This window comes from Acanthochromis polyacanthus, chromosome 7, assembly GCF_021347895.1.
Source record: "Acanthochromis polyacanthus isolate Apoly-LR-REF ecotype Palm Island chromosome 7, KAUST_Apoly_ChrSc, whole genome shotgun sequence".
NCBI classification, from domain to species: Eukaryota; Metazoa; Chordata; class Actinopteri; family Pomacentridae; genus Acanthochromis; species Acanthochromis polyacanthus.
The window spans coordinates 23,064,220-23,081,789 of NC_067119.1; the positions used below are offsets into that span (position 1 = coordinate 23,064,220).

At 40.4% G+C, this 17,570-nt stretch overlaps 1 protein-coding gene across 13 annotated transcripts in view; it reads right to left on the reverse strand.

Moving 5' to 3' along the window:
• The window catches only part of mef2cb (myocyte enhancer factor 2cb), a 63,511-nt gene extending 57,366 nt beyond the window's left edge, over window positions 1-6,145 (reverse strand). For 5 of the 13 annotated variants that reach the window (XM_022192804.2, XM_022192758.2, XM_051950416.1 and 2 more), the window contains exon 1: window positions 3,791-4,498. The gene's annotated coding sequence lies outside the window, so the exon portion shown is untranslated. Of the gene's footprint in view, window positions 1-3,790; window positions 4,502-6,057 lie in introns of those variants that run through there. The other 8 variants (XM_022192852.2, XM_022192813.2, XM_051950417.1 and 5 more) reach the window with 7 other exon arrangements.
• Between the last annotated feature and the right edge of the window lie 11,425 nt (window positions 6,146-17,570).

A 17,570-nucleotide genomic window follows, 5' to 3' on the forward strand; every position in this document is an offset into this window, starting at 1 on the left:
CATCAAAGGCTGATATATTCCTCTGTGATCTTTAACACCCCAGTGAACAAACCCCACACACCCCCATCCACTTACAGCGTACAGAGAAAGTTGCTGAACGTCACTGCTAATTACTAGATAGAGACAGAAGAATACTTTGCATCATTATGCAAAAACCAGGACATATTCAAATATATGCATACAATCCACCATAAACCATTCAAGGACTGTGTTATTTACTTTAGACTATTTTTTAAAGTTTTTTTTATGAGTAATTGCAGCTCTTATAAAGATATAGCGACTGTGCTCCAAACACAAAGGCACATTTGGATAAACATTTCTAACACGCACAACAGTTGGGACAATGAAAGTGAGATCTGTTCAAAAGAAGTAAATAAACACATGGTGAGGTTGAGCCCTACACTTTTCATTGGCACGACAATATGTATAAAAACAAAAAAAATCCTCCCATGTGGCAGTAGAGAGAACACCTGCCTTGTGCAGTAAACAAGAATACAACAAGCCCTTGAGTTATTATAAAACATAAGTATTTTCATCTGCTCATAAACAGGCAAGGAAAAAAAGTTGTTCGAAGCAAATGGCTTAATATTACGACATTATCGGGTCAGACAAATTTATAAAAATAGGCTTTTATGTTTATTCTGTGGCATAAACTGCTACGCCGAAAAATGCTGCATTCTAAACAGGATATACAGAGTTGGCTCTCAACGGTTTAAGATATTAAATTCTACTAATACAAGAGGCCTTATATGTGAGGTAAATATAATTGTCTACAACTGCCTCTCATATTACTTTCTCATTTGAGCCAAAGGGCATGAAGTCCAATTACAGCTCCTCAATATCTACCTCCAGATCTTGCCAACCTGCAATCTGTAAATGAATGTTTTACTGCTGTTTAACTGAGCAAACTCTGCAAACTCCTTCCAAAATATTTGAAACCATTAGTGAGAAAAAAAAACTTGAAAGCATAGCAAAAGGGCCTATTAAGCTATTTGCTTAAACATAAATACATTGGAAGTTTCCATCAAGAATAATGTTTTCATAGATGTGGTTCTCCACAAGGAGGGAATCTTGAAATGTGCCTTTTGTATAGCACTAAATGTTTATGCTCTGAGACAGCACAGTGGTATAGTTTACCTTTTTTTTTTTTTAAGGAGCAAGTTTGATTGCACGCATTTCACATCACTCGCAGGTTAACTGTCTCTTTGTGGCCATGCTTATCTCTGGCTTCCAGTAAAAGTAATTTACGAGCATTATGTTACACATTTATGAGCATTACACTAGACATTTATGATTAAAGATATTATCAACAGCCCGTCAAATGCTGGTTTTGTGTGAGTGCATTTTGAAACACATGGCAATACCCTGACCATGGCATACAATGTGTCCCTTCACTTAACTAAAGCTTTACTGAGCCCCTGGTGTACAGCAAAGTGCCCTGACAATCGGCTCAATGCCCTGGCCAATCACAGGGACACGTGACCTTCTAATCCCTCTCTGTGAGAAGGGTAAGAGTGTGTTGTCACTGTTGGTTTTGTGAATCAGCGCCCAAAATCCCAAATGATTTGTCAAGAGGGAGAGGTCTTAAGAGAATGAGAGAAACAAAAGCAGCGCAGGCCAGATAGTGTGGGTGTGGATGTGTGTGAAAGTGTGTGTGTAACAGAAAGAGACAGAAAGAGAAAGGAGACAGAACATGCTTTTGTCCGTGCGTTTGTGTGTGTGTGTGTGTGTGTGTGTGTGTGTGTGTGTGTGTGTGTGTGTGTGTGTGTGTGTGTGCGCACAACTCTATGCGTGCATGTGTGTGTGTTTGTAAAGGGTCGCTAAGATTACAGAGCTTGGCTGACAGAGTCCTCTGTGTGTAATCGTGGGTCCACATGCGAGTGCTCACCTTCCTCTGAGCGGATTAACCTATCGCTAAATCCCAAGAGAGCAACAGGCCAGACAGGCCACACAGAACAACTTCATTGACGATGGTCAGGAGAGGGAAGGCCATGTGTAAAATCTTTTCATAGACTAATACACATATTTTGTCATGGATAAACAATTTATATAAAAAGATGACAAAAAAAACGATGGGACAATATACAGGACACGACATCCTCCTGAAGCGTGAAAAATGTATCCTACACAATATATATACGTTAGATGGAGATGTGTCTTTGTTTTCTTTTTCTCTTTGTATTAAAGTAATTATAAAAAGCTTGCTGTAGAGCAGTAAATAACTGAATGTGTGCAGTGCGCTTCACACAGGGACACTGACTGGGCTGATATGCTGGAATAGACAGCAACACTTTACCACTTAAAAAATAATACTTTTCCAAAGTGCCTTGAACATATCTCATTCACATATCTGCACTTCAAATTTAATAGCTCTTGTAAATCTCAAAATGTTCAGTGAATACTGTATTTATTACATTCATTTTGGAAAAACTGCAGCTATCTCTACACTATTGGCCTGTTTTTTTTTAAAAAAAACATTTTAAAATGAATTTATTTGGTTAAAATGCCTGTTTAACTTCATGACAAATTCATGAGACCGTGAATACAGAAATACAGTTTTATGAGCATGAGTTAAATGCCCACTGCTCAGTCAGCCACAATCGCTCTAAATTAACAAGAAGTGTGCCGCTGTAATTTTAAATTTTATCACCATCCGTTTATCTGCCCATTTCATCAGTGGGCCTCCTGTCCGCACAGCTTCAGCACAAAACAAATAATCCAATTTTAATTCTGAAGCTGCAACCTGTGAAAGTTGCCACAAGTTAATTATGGTTTCATTATTAATCCTCTCCTCTGCAACAGGTTCAGCTGAGCAACATGAGACTGAACTAAACTCACCTTGTAAATATATCACGCTCACTGTAGTGTGATAAGTCAATCTCAGTCACAAAGTCACAGAGAAGAAATTGTAGTTGAGCCTGAACACGCCAAAGCTTCTCTGAAACACTCATTTCCAGTTCAGCATGAATTAACAGATAAGTCTCTAAAACTGTGTCCTGCTCTGTTGTAGTTTTTGGAAATGATTAATACATCAGATAATCTTCTGTAACATAATTTTGAGAGCAGGTTAAGCTGGTTTAATGTATATTGTGATGGGGTTATTATGATCATTAGTGCACTTCAGTTTAAATTACATGTAAAGAACTATGTACACACAAAGAAACAACATATAATATGTAGCTGTTTTCTCTTGTGTGTTGCTTTTTTAAAAACAAAACTTCAAAAATTTTAAAACTTTCAAACTTCATGTATTTTTAATTATTTTTCCTCCTGTCTTTAACTGAGTTTTAAAGTTTCCAATCAGCTCGCATCATAAAACTGCACATCTAGTCGGTTTAGTACGCATATTTTACAACAGTAGCGTAACTTTTCACGTGCCATCCCATAGCGCATAAGAGGACATAATGTATTATGTTAAGGAGGGCACCCTGTTCAGTTTTTCTGTAGCTTTAGGACTGTGCGCCTGCATGTGGACACGAGAAAGCTGCACAAGGTCGAGCCAGCACCTAAAAACACGAGCCACATCTCCGCTCTCCTAATAGACCATAAACAGCTATTTGGTGTCACTCCGTAATTATATGACACAGTTGTCACCGGCACGAGTGGGGAGAGAGAGGGGGTCACAACAAATCAATACACGCAGTTAAGTGTACTTTGTTGGCGGGGGGGAGACGTTCACCGCGCATCAAAATAGAACCCTCAAGTTTCCCTGTGGAAGGTTGATAAAATAGAAAAGGGGAGACGCGGTGTGCGTCGTGGATGTCTGCGAGTGGAAGTGGCAAGTACTTACTTTATTTTCGCGTGAAATCTTTGTCCGTGGGGTTGAAGCGACAGATAACAAACGAGCCTTCCGCCGGTTGTTTTGGCCCCGGCCGTTTTGACAGGGGAGCTTGAGGGGGGAGAAAAAAGCTGCTTGCTTGATGGTGGACGGAGTTCGCCGAGACGCACTTAAAATCCAGGAGCGCAACTTCGCAGAGGACGGCGCCGGGAGGAAGAAAAAAAAGTAACCTACAGTACGTGGAAGGAGTCTCTATAATGTCAGAGAAAACTACTCTCTCTCTCTCTCTTGCTCTCTCTCTCCCCCTGTTTCTCTCCCTCCCCCCTCTCCTCTCTCTCTCTCTGATCGGACAGTATCTGCTCTGGAGGCGGTGAGGACGCAGCGCCTGGTCTCTCGCTCCGTGCGTCTGCGAAGTGCCGGTGAGCGGCGAGGGACTCGGTGGAGCTGCTGTGGTCGGAGGTTGGAGGTGGTGGACGTCTGGAAGCTTGATACTGATGTTTTATGTATCTTTTTCCCCGTTTCTTGCCACAATCCGAGTCTTTTCCCCCTCTTTTTTTTTAAAGAACACCCTCTACCACTACTCTCCCGGTGCGCGGAGAAATAATCGATTTCTTTTCCTCTCTCCTTTTTTTGACTCCTGAAAGGGGGCGGTCTCACATTTCCCAACTCTACTTTAATGAACGAGGCATGGCTCCTTAATGCTTTATTATCGCGCCAGCCCCGATAGAGTGGACGCACAATTAACTGCTCAGAGAGGACCACTAGAGGAGGAGAATGGTGGTGGAGGGAGGAGGAGGTGGAGGAGATGTGTGCTTTAACTAATGAACCAACGTTTAGGCGTGCAGCCGACTGTAGACTGTAGAAATGTGCGCCCGAAAAACTTGGAAGTTCTTTTCTATTGTTGTAGTGGCACATTCACTTTTGTTTTTACATTTCTGCCACATCAAATGGCAAGTAGGCGAAAAGTTTAGTCAGTCTTGGACACAAAAGTTGCGCCAGAATCTGTTTATTTCCTTAAACTTATCCACTTACTTCTGCAAAATCCTCCTGGTAAATTTGCACAAATGATCTCACTTTTCTTTTAAAAGACTCATTATGACACTTCCTGCAATGTGATGGCAAATACAAAAAAAAGTTGGCTTATCTTGTTGTGACTCCCAAATAATACCATTCTTTAATTCTCAACAGTTCCCTGGATGTCTCGAAACGCCTTTCTTGAGACACTGCTACACTTTCCACCTCCTGCACCGCCAATCATTCTCCAGGACCCAGCTATCTTCCTGCAGATAAGCCCTGACACAGACAGTAAGCACTGGGGAATTACCAAGCCTTTATCCATCCAACCAAATGATTTCAAAACATCCACTCTATTAGTGTGAAGATAACAATTAGAACAGCAAGTTTCCCACTTCAGATAAGACACAGACAGGCAGTGCAGTGGCTTTTCTGTGCAGAGATGTATCCCAGATAGGGCCTTGTAATACCAGAGTTCTATTATGCTCACATTATATGGCTGCTGTATCAGTTTGAAGATTTTTTAATAGCTGTCCCGAATGACACTTGTTATACTCTAATCAGGTCTCACTCTTGAGTTTTCATCAGTCAACCCGCACGCAAAGAAAATCATAGGTTTTGCTCAATGTGGGTGGTTAAAAGTTCATATTTGTTAATGGTCAAAGTTTTATTTCCAATCTTCTAGACTAATATTTCCTTTTGGTCTAAATGCAGATAAACAGTGAGGCCCTCTCTGGTGAGCTTAGCCCTGCTCTACACATGGAGCAATACCGCCTGAGCGTGGTGTAAGTGGACACCAAGCGGCTTCCTAATCTTTCCCCTCCTTTGAAGTTTACCTGTGAAGCATAAACAATGTATCTAGTCAGTCAGTCAGAGTAGGAAATGGCGGGACATCGGTTAATAAATAAATCAAGCTGGCTAATCTGCTAGTCGGGTGGACATTACAGCCTGTAACCGAAGCCGCTGGTGTCTGATGACTCTGGATACCACCTTCACATCACCTGACCCTTTAATCTTTAATAGCATTTCCTCTGGTTCCTAGGCCTCCATAATAATCAATAACATGTAGTCTGTTAGACACAGTGGGCTCATAAATGCTACATGACACATATCAATACCGTTACAAATGAGCAAGTATGTAACATTCGGTACACATATTTCACACCTTTAATAGACACAACTTCTTATTTTCAGCAGTCCTAACTTGCATTAAATCTGTCTCTGACATATGGATATATATTAGGTGCCTATGTGACCGTACGTACCACGTTCAGTGTTTCTTCGTATTCTTCCTCACGTATTCGCTCTCGGAGTTTCCTTCGTTGGCTGTTAACAGGTCATTGGAGAGGTTCTTTCTTAATGCTTCGGGTTGTCTTTGGTTGGCACCTTGGAGAAGTAAAGCAAGAAGACATTAGTGGCATAGTTTGCATGTACGTATGCACATTCTTGCACATAGTGAGAAAGATCCATGTAGCATCTGTGTGTGTGTGTGTGTGTGTGTGTGTGTGTGTGTGTGTGTGTGTGTGTGTGTGTGTGTGTGTGTTTAATGGCCGTATGGAATAAAGAGAAATAAATTGGGAGAAGTGGATTGAATACATTTGAATTGTGAAAAATCATTAAATGAGGCTCATGCATATTCATAAACGACTGACTCGTCTGCAGGGATAAACCTATGGTGAAGGCATACTAACAGCCTTACTCAACGCTCATACATTTAATGCAAAGTAGGGAGGTCCTACTGTATATTTTGCTCTTGAGACTGCAGAGCGAGTCTCCACAGCTAAATCTAAATAGGGTAGAAGCAGCTTAAAGCATTGTAGCCAGATTATTACTACTCTGTATTGTGCAGTTCAAGGTGTGTCACATTATGCTATTTCAACCTGATAAATTTAGAGTTCGTTACACAATAAGTGTGCAAACGAGCTCAGCGTGTTGCCGGTTAAATATCGGAGGTCGTGGCATTTGTGTTGTGTTAAGACAAACAGTTTTCTCATTAATCAGAATGAACCAAATTATTAGTTTCCTGCTGTCTGCAACTTTTCCCAGCCCAACCCATTTGTCACTGTCCCTCCCTGCTCCTCTTAGAACATGCAACGCTGAACTTGTGTTCGGAGGAGTGCGTCTGCGAGTGTGTTCAAATGTGGGGTGACAATCTCATCAAAGCCTGAGAAAAAATCAGTTTTGCTGTTTGCCAAAACAATTATGTAATTTCAAATATGTCACAGTGTGTATACACACACTTTAAGGCTTTTGGGTAAATGCAATTTTGTGACGTTTGGCATCAGTCGGAGAAGGGAAACTGCGACTGGATGTTAAGTCAAACACATAAGTGCGGTTTGCTGATATTGATCTTGCTGGGATTGTTTCTTAAGCCTCTTCTGGCAGTCGCTTCACAGCATGTGTCACACATGCAGAGCTGCTCGTCTGAAAATGTGTGTGCGCGCGTGTTTTGGTAACAGAGGGAGAAAGAAAGGAATGCCTCTCTCAAGCAAAAGATAAACACAAACACATTTCCAGGGCAAACAGGAACAGCTCGGGCTCAGTGCAATCTGTTGTCGATCATGCTCACGTGAAAACACAATCTGCCTGTCACAGTAGATGATGTTGTCAAGCACTCTGCCTCACTGCTCCTGAGAATTAGCCAGCTATTACAGAAGCGCTACGAGACACATGGAGTATTTGTTGTATGTCGGATATGTCTGAGGATGCTTCCAGCTTGATTTGGCATTTACCGCTTTCAGTCATTCTTCCTGCATTTGTTCCCAAATGAATTTGAGAGACAATTGGTGTTTTGACACGAGATTGATGCTACATGACGTGACGACCAAAGCCTTCACGGGAGGCACAGAAAGACCTGCAGGCCAATTTAACTGAGAGGCTCAGCTGGGAATCTATAGATTTCACTTTTGCACATGTGTATGAAGGTGTTTGCATGTTTTTCTGTCTTATAGTTGGAGTGATTGAAGGGCAGTTCAAGCCTGAGTAAAGGTTTAATTTTCCTGTTAAAATTTTAGTGTTGAGAATATCTGTCTGTCTGTCTATCTATCTATCTATCTATCTATCTATCTTACACTTAAACCTCACCTTATTATATGCTTTCTTTGTTCACAACAAATGATATTCTCTCTATACAGGACTTGTTCAGCCTGGAACATCTGGGTTCTGTTCTCAGGCAAAACATACCTGCTTTAGATGTCACCTCACGCTTTGTCGGAGAGATGAGAGACATTTCCCTGCCGATCCCTGTTTGGTCTTTGTGTAAGTCATCCAAAGCGTTATATTATACGTGATTTGGAGCTCCCCACTAATAAGGTCTATAATGAAACTCAGAGGGCAATATCATCAGTAATTACAGTCGCAGGAATTGTAGCCCTGTACAATATAATTAGGGGAGCAAAGGTGGGAAAATCAATTTTAATTAATTAAAATCATATGTCTTCATTTTTATAAAAAAAAGAAGAAAGAAAATAAATTCATAATTACAGAGAGGTAATTATTTGTACACTCAGATGAGCTTTTGTAATACGAAGGTGCTGTTCTCCCTTCTAAATTCAGCTTTCAGGCAAAATTATTTTCATAATTGTACCTCTGAAGCATAGTAGTAAAGCAGTAATGTGTTTAACTTGGGATCATATACACTAGTGCCTTGCGATAATTGCTTTTGCAAAATTTATTATATGTAAATATAAACTATTCTGATAACCATACATACTGAATGTATAAATATATTGCTGATGATGACTCTAATGTGAGCAGCACTAACCACGGTGCTGTCAGTTCTTTACAATTTGTATGTTAAATGGATCCACATAGAAGCTATATTTTGGGGCAACAAATTATTTCTTTCGTGAGTAATAAATGAAAAGAAATAAAGCGAGTTCATTCTACTTAACATGTGGTGCCACATTTCAGTGTTTCAGTGAAGACACGCAGAGCCTTGATTTCAATAACACAATTTTCTTTTGTGTTTGGGCCATTAACACTATCTAGTCAGCCTCATTCACCACTTTTACAGCACAGAAACGGGCTTGAATGCGCTAATAGCAAAGTCAGAAGCACTCTAAAACTGTTCGGGCCACATAGCAACCCTTTACCAAGCAGTGTCAAACAAGGGACACCGCAGGTGATTTGCATGTGTCGTGTTTAACCAACACTATTCTGTCAGTACACCTTTTCTGCATTATGGATGAGGCACAAGCCGAACAACAAGCTCTGCCTTTGTTCTGCCTGATGCTCCCGTTACATCATAGGAAAAGCCCCATGGTCCTGTGACTGCGCCGTCACGCAGCGCTGCGGGGTGAGCTGTTGATCAGACCTGTTGCTTCTTCACTTTGCAGCACTGTCACATGTATGCACACTTATAGATACAAACACATCTTCTGTATATATTTTAATTCAAACATTAGACTGTGGCACCTCTTGAATGTAATGGATCATATTAAATGATGTCAGTAAACTTATGTTTTTGTGAGAAAGAACCCAGGTTGTTGCCACACTTGATTATCAAGGCTTGATACCTGCAGATTGGCTGCTTACTGAATTTATTTATAATCAGAGTTCTGTAATTTCACATGTTTCACAAATGCATACATGACAGGTGCCATGAATGTGCCATCTGCTGTATGAAAAACCCTCAGTACACAGACACTGCAATTAAGTGTGCTGCCTGCAGGGGAGGTCTGCACCCTTCTCAGCACAGAATAAAGTGGTTTAGCACATGGGTTAACTGGAGGTATTTCCAGTACAATGTTTAACCAGCAATTTTTAAAAACCTGCATTAATTTAATTTGGTGGATAGCATGATGACATTTACCTGTAGAGCAATCATCTAAACTTTTAAGCAAAATCATTTTTTTTCAATAGAAATTAAATATTTGTAACCATTATTCTGCATACAAATACTTTCATTTTTATTAGCATTTAAAAAATTCTAATCCCTGGCACAGTTTTTCTCCCTCCCCTGCGTCTCCTCCTGTGTCTTCTCTGTGCGGTAGCAAGTGTAATTGCCACGCTTTCTAGCTGTATATCAAGGGCTCAAAGTTCTCTTTGTTTCCATAGATTGCTTCAAGAGAGGGGAAAAGAGAAACTCACTTTCTGCTAATGATTTTTCCTCCTTTTGAATGGCTGGAAAGTAATTCCCTATGAAGTGCTCCAACACAGGCACAGTTATTTCATTGTTCTCACTGCCCTTTTCTTTAATTGTGCCCATAAAGGGGAGATGCCAGTGCCAGTTCAAAGGGTGCCCACCGGTATTTCTTGAAGTGTTGCAAAACGCAGCGCTTGAAAAACATGATTAGTGTTAAATGTATGGAGTAGATCCCACATCTGACCAGGTTCCATGATCAACATGTCAGAGAGTAAATGCAGGGTTAAATTGCCCAAATTTACAGTTTAAGTTTGGTTCACAGTTACATATTTATATATAATCTTCATGAGGAAAAATGACAAAACGTGTGCAAATGAACTCTTGTAGATAAAGGAGCAAAGATGGGGTTATTGTGCTGTTCTGTCGCATAGCAGACATGGGAGCTGTTTGCCCCACTTCACTATAAACATTGGTTTCTTTGAACCCTGACCATGATCATTTCTCAAACTTGAGCTCATTTAGAAAATAACTGGTAAAAAGTGTCCTGCTGACAGATGAACCAAATCACAAATATAAATTGTGCTGGAAGGAACTAGCAATAGATTTGGCTGTGATTTAAGAAGTGATTTCAGATCAGAGCTTACAGAATACAAGTTCACAGTTTTATTATTTTTTATGTTACTCTTTTGGCCACACTTTTACTGATGAAGTTTTTATTTGACAGGGACCCAACTCATAAGTTGTAATATATCCAGTTGTAGCATCACAGATTACAGTCCCCACAGCTTAAAATTCACATAGTAACCGTTACACAGCAGAAGTCGCTCCTGCAGCTGTTGACCTCAGCCAATTCTCTTGACAATTAAAGATCACTCAGCATAGCTGTGCAACTTCTCCCACACTCTCAACAAGCAGCTGATAGCATCTCACTGTGAAGAAAAGCAAGTGGAGTGGAATATAATGTGTGTCTAAATGAGGATTCCCCAGCTCAGATGTGTGATAGCGAGGCCTAGCGACCATCAGCGCAGGCCCGTGTTACATGCTAGAGCTTGGCAGACAAGCGGCAGCGTCTAAAGCTCTTTGTGCCTCCAGGATCACCCCCGACTCATTCTTATTCAGACATGATCAGAGGGGAGGCAGGCAACTAAGATTAGCTGCAGATCAAAAGAGCTGCCTAGCGCCAGCGCTCGTGTTTTGTAGATTTAGGCGGCCCCGGTGCATAAGCGTTGTATCGTGGCGGTGGAGCGTCATACTGTTTTCTGGCCTCGACAGTGCTCAGGGGGGTAGAAGGAAAGAGAGTTTTCATACAGGAGGACGGACCACTGCTGGAAATCTTCCAAAATTAAATAATAAAAAGGGTAAAAGAGAATGAAAAAGAAAAATAAGAGCAAAATTACTATGCTGTTACTGTAAGCTATTACAGAACCGAGATACTTCTGCTTTCTATGCCATCGCAGTCGAAACTGTTCCCATATGTATAATTGGTCTTGGTTCAGTTATAATTTGTTTAAAAAATGAAATGCACTTTCTACAGTACCAGAGTTTCAGTAACTCAAGAGCATCTGGAGCAGTGGGGCCCACCAAATATCCATGGAAACTAACTACTACCATGCTTTCTGTCAGCAGCCGCAACAGAATAACAACAAATCAGCAAATTACTTCTACACTGTATCTTAACCTTCCAGTTAATTTACACAAAAACACCAGTGGAACACTCAAAAAACATATCTGCTTTGAATTACATTCCACTAAACAAGCTGAAACAAGCGGTAACCGCAAATCTCTGTAGAAATCTCCATTTGAGCAAACTTCAGCTTTTGTTTTAAGAATGACATTAAATGTGGGGCTATTCAAAACTTTGAATAAAATTTGATATTCACATTCCAGACATTACTTCTTAGGATAAACAAATATTCCCCTTGCTATTCATAATACATGAAAATACAGAAAGCGACGATGAAACTACAACACGGTCTCACGGGGATTCGTGAAACTGTTACGTAAATTTTTTGTTTCTTTTTCGTGCGCACCAACACGATTTCGTCATGTTTTTCGTGCCGCTCACCACGAAATGTTTTTCGTGTTGCTCACAACGAAACCCGCTGTGGTAATCACAGCTGAAAGTGGTTTATACCAGCGGATTCATGACGATCTAAGCTGTCCATCGGCGTATACTGCTTGTGTGATCGCGTTTGCGGCCGCCGGCCGCCGGACATTCTTGAAATTCCTATGCAAATTGGGGAAAAAAAAAAAAAAAAAAAAAAAAAAAAAAAAAAGGTAAGTGTACCACCGGGTTATGGTTATGGTTAGGGTTATGGTTAGGGACGATGTCATGCAAAATATAGCGTTGGATTCGCCATGGTTTTACATTAAAAATATAATACACACATTCGTTTGAAATACGTTCTGGGTGGCACGAAAAGTCCGCCGTTTAAAATACATTGGTGCGCATTTCGTGGTGAGCGGCACGAAAAACATGACGAAATCGTGTTGGTGCGCACGAAACCGAAACTAAAACTTACGTGACAGTTTCACGAATCCTCGTGAGATCGGGCTGGAAACTAATAGCGGAGTTGGAAGGTGGAATCACAGGATGAGGTGAGTTTCAAAGGCAGAACGGCAACTGCGTAAGAGCGCTCACCACCCTACAGAGAAGGAAAACAACGCGTTTCCTTAACTCCACTGACCATCAAAGCCATGGAATTCAGGGGCAGAAAACCTAATAAGTGAGAAGTGAGCTGAGCCGAACTGTTCCTGTAAAGTGGGTCAAAGTTTCTAAAGTTGTGTTTTTTAGGTTAATAGTATAAGGACAGCAACTCTCTCCTGGAATAAAATAAGGGACATGGACGCATGTGTACTTCTCTAGGTACGGTTTTTCTGAGCGTTTTTAAAGTCTGTCCATGGCCTCTATTTCACTTTGTTACAGATTTCTCAGAGACAGCGGTATGAACAACTTTTATATTGCACTGTCAGAACTGTTGTGAAAGCAGAAATTAAAATAAAATCAAAAATAAAATCAACTAAATCCCAAATGCAGAAATAACTTAAACGTTAAAGGAGGGAAAAATCCAACAGATTCATTCACCACGTATTAAAATACAATCTTTGCTTAGGTATGAAATTCAGTTTGGTTGATTTGGGACAAGCGCACTGCGGCCGAGACCTTTTCATATGTCTCATGTGAACCTGTTTGATTAAGAATAATCCCCCTTCTTTTCATGTAATATGGCAAAAGTTTCTTACTTGTTTCAGAAGTTTGCCCTGTATGTCTTACTTTAAGACCAACCTGCATAACATATATTGCGACTGAAGTGTATATTCGCCACTTAGGTAGCTACCTTAAAGAAATGAGTCATCTCATAAAGCAAACAGCATGTTAAGGGCCATGCTCCTTTCTCTCACTGATAACTCCACACTGTACAGAGTGGTGTTCTAAGCAATTACCCTTGAAAGTATGGGTAACCTAAACTGACTGTGAAGAATTAGAAACAGAAAAACAACATGGTATAAAGTTTCACTTTAGTGACTTAAACCATTTGTCTGGCCGTAGAGAAATAAAAATGTAGAGTCCTAAAACTAAACACACAGTTCCAGGAGCCTCAATCAGGGATTCCCCAAGTGCTCCAGAGAGGTGATTGGCAACAGCTGGGACCTGACTCCTCCTTCAGCGCTGTTAGAGATTCTCTGGTGTCTTTCTACTTTGTCAAGAGCAGGAAAAACTCAAAGTAAACACCAGTTAAGTATATCTTTTGGCCCTTGCTCACACTGGTATAGTCATTTCTGTGTTGGACTACATGACAAAGACATCATTCACTAAATTCTGCACAGCTGTAATGAAACAATTAGGCAACAGTGCTTCCAAATAAATTTCAGAGCAGTTTAAATTGAGCAGTTCAAATATCAAAATTATGGCTTAATCTGTTAAACATGTCATGACCCGCTGTGCAGAGTGCGGTTTGAAATCCTGACGGAGACAGGTTTTCCACTGACAGAACGAGATTCAGACAAGAGGGAAAAAAGGAAGGGAATAGGTGTACTGTGAAAACTCACCCGTGCCTTTTTCTCTGCTTCCCCAGGAAGTTACACCCTGCAGCACCAGCTGAGGCCCAGCTCAAACTGTTAAAAATGTTTCAAAAGAGAGGGAAAAACAAGAGATAGTTCACAAAAAAAAAACAAAGATAAAAAGACCAACAAACTGCCGAAAATAAATGTCCTGCATGTAATAAAGCCAGACCAGCTGGCTTTGAATAGAAACCCCCGATTTGGGTTGTGTGTTTGCCCCCGATCTCTGCCTGAACTGAAACCAGGTCTGGTTCTTTCCAGCCATCCCCACCACCCCTACCCCTCTGTCCCGACTCAATCCACCTGCCCTCATCACTCTTGGGTAAATTTAGCCTTCTGAGGGATCAGTATCACCCCCCCATCACTGATCCACACACACACACACACACACATACCCCAGACCTTTGTCAGCACTGCCATATATGCCCCCCCAAGAATGCTGCCATCTTCACAGGGGCAAAAAAAGACTTCCCCTCCCCTTTTCGCCCCTTTACACATTCACAGCTCGAAACTGTATAGACAACATTCTTATTAGTTGTGCTCTTTGCAAACAGAGCTATTACATCTGGAACTGAAAATCCATACTTTGCACAAACTTTGAAAATCTTTCCTAAATCAGTCTGCAGACATTTTATAAAAGTAATGCTGTACGAGAATAAATGGTACAGAACTCTATGATCCCTGATAAAGACTTCATTCAAACCTTATTATTTCTCTAATTTCATGATGTGGGATATCACAGCTACTAAGCATGTAAAAAAATAACTTAAGATTCACTGTAACAAATGCTCTTACCTCTTTCATAACCACAATCAATGTAATCTTTGTGAATCATAAATAAATTAGCCGCTGGAAGAAATTAGCCAGCATTGATACCATCTTGTCAAACGTCAAAATACCAGGTGCAGGGGTATACACCTATAATTTTGAAATTAAAAGCTCATTTAGCTGAGTATAGCTATGACTAAAATCCGCCTACAGTCTTGTTTTTTTTTTTCCCCAAAGAGCCATAATGCTCAGGAAATGTCATTTTTTCATTACAACCTGATAAAAATCATACCTCTCCATCCAAAAGAAAACTTGCTGGCATCCTGACTGTAAGCCATTTTTACTTCTAAATGATATATTCAGTGGAGTGTAAGAATCAACAAGCTTAAATCATAATATCCTCAGTGATTGTTTGCACATTAGCGGAGTTTTTGTGGGGGTGGCACAGTTTTAATATTTTCCAGTCACGCTCTTATACCTGATGCCAAAATCTAATGTAGATAATGACACAGAAGGATACACCCAAATTAGTGTTTTATGCATCACTCTCAAATCAGCCGATTCGCTAATGTGAAGATTGATGATATAACGGAAAGATGAGCACGATATAGATTGGTATTTTCCCAGAATACATCCAAAAGAGAGGATCCACAGTGAGAGGAGATAAAACAGTGGTGTTCCCTGATGATAGGTGTTCACACTCCTGAGGGTGAAATGTACTTTGTATTGATCTGGTTGTATTATTTACATGTTTCTGGGCACAGATAATCAACTAATCTGCTTATTTGGGGGAATTTCTGTCACCATGGCTACCTGTGCCCCTATACATTATGGATCAGTGTCTGCTCTGCTGGTATTTGCAATGACCTCATGGACAGGAATTCAGTAATTTCTTTGTGTGGTAAAAGGGTGGAGAGTGGACACATAATTTTTATTAGGAGTTCATTTAATTATGACATAGGGAGGGATTCAGTGTCTTGATCAAGCGTGCTGACATGGCTGTCCATTTACTGACTTGTGCATGTTGGCTAAAGACTTCCTGCGAACACTTTTGACAGTGGAAGCTCGGTCGGATGGCATTTTAGCTTTGTCCCCCCTTTAAGGGACAGGTTTGGGATTATGCTTGACTGTCTTTTGATGAGTGTGTCAGGGTCAAAGAGGAGGAAAAAACATACTGTATGAGTGTGTTTTGTCCTGTTTTTGTCCCTTTATGTCCTTGAGTATTTTAAAAAAGTAATTTTTAATTTTTCCTTAGCTAGTTTTCCATCTCTAGTTTTGTACTTTGCTACATTTAAAGTCACATCCATTACAGAGTAAAGGTCACTTAAACTGTGTGTTATGTCAGCAGCTCCATCCAAGAAGAAGCTGTCTGTGACTTCAAGAGGGCAGAACTCCATGTCGGTGTGTAGGGGTGTGTTTGCACCTCCGGCAAGCAGTTTTTTAAAAATCCCAAAAATTAAGTAAAATTGAGGCTTATTTTGGATCATTGATTAGGATTAGTAACAACTTGGTACTATTGATTTACTCTAAGTGATCAAAATCAAACCCACCTATGCTGTTGCCTGTTCAACCAGTGCATGGTGACTGTGGATAAATGCTAAAATGCTCACAGTGAGCCTTATAGGTGTTACTTCTACTTTTGGTGAGATGTGCACCAATTTACTTCAGATTTTCACAATCCCTGTTTAGACTGCAACAAGCTCCGACAAACTCACAGCTAGTTATTAAGTCACTGTTTAGAGGGCACCGTAAACAGGCACAGCGTTAAATAGCAACATAATGTTATGCATGCACGGTAAACTGTGTGAAAAGCTCCACAGACTTTCTTTTTGTTTTAATATGTGTGTAGTGGCTGTGGAGTTCATGTTGTCTGTCTTAGTGAGGCTTTTTTTTCTGTTGTTAATTCTTGAAGAAGTGGGCGGCTATTTTGTCTGTGGGCACAAACTATGATTTATTGTCGGTAATTTTTGTATCGTTGTGTGAGTTCATTACTGGTTTGGACATAAGGGCTTTCAACGGGGAAACTTTAGAGAATATAATATAATAATTATTTCACCAACTTACTTCTATCTGAGGTCATGTTTGCACATTTTACTTCTGCTTAAGTAAAATTTCTCAAAGGTAACAGTGCTAGTTTTTATTTCTGCTGGTTTGAGCATATGGATTTTGCATTGCCTATGTATTTACTGATGTGTGTGTTCATGCATGTGCCTTGTAATTATGGAATTCATTCATCAATGTATATATGTGTGGTTATGTGTTTATAAGTGTGTGTCACTGAGGGTGAGGCTGTGTTTCTGTGCTATGGCTCACAACACTGTGGGCTATGCCGGTGGTGAAACACAACGTGTTCTGTCAGCTGAAAGGTGACAAGCACTCGACAGGAAACGTGGCATGGCGTCCCATCTTAAAAACTGCTTTCACTCCGTTTTATTTTCTCTCTCTCTTTCTGTTGCTTTATCATTAAATCATCAACAGAAAATTAAAATAATTATTGTAATGAACCCACTGACAGGTTTATGTAACTCTGGGTGGATTTATGAGTGCTTTTATAACAACTCTACAGTAGTCTGGGGCAGCCCTACAGTCGCGCTCGGAGCTGATGGTTATGAGAGTCATGCAAGAGTACATGCATGTGTGTGTTACTTTCTGAAATTCCTTTTTAAATGATAATAATGCCGTGGTAAAACTGAAGCTTTTTGTTGAATATTGTCGTTTAAGTATGTGCATGTGTGTGATTCATGTGTCTATTTGTACTACCCGTATCATGAAGACTTCAATCTGTTTACACGGTCATATTGTTGAGACCTGACGCCTTTATTGGGACAAAAATGAAGTCCTCATAATGTAAGTCATGCACTT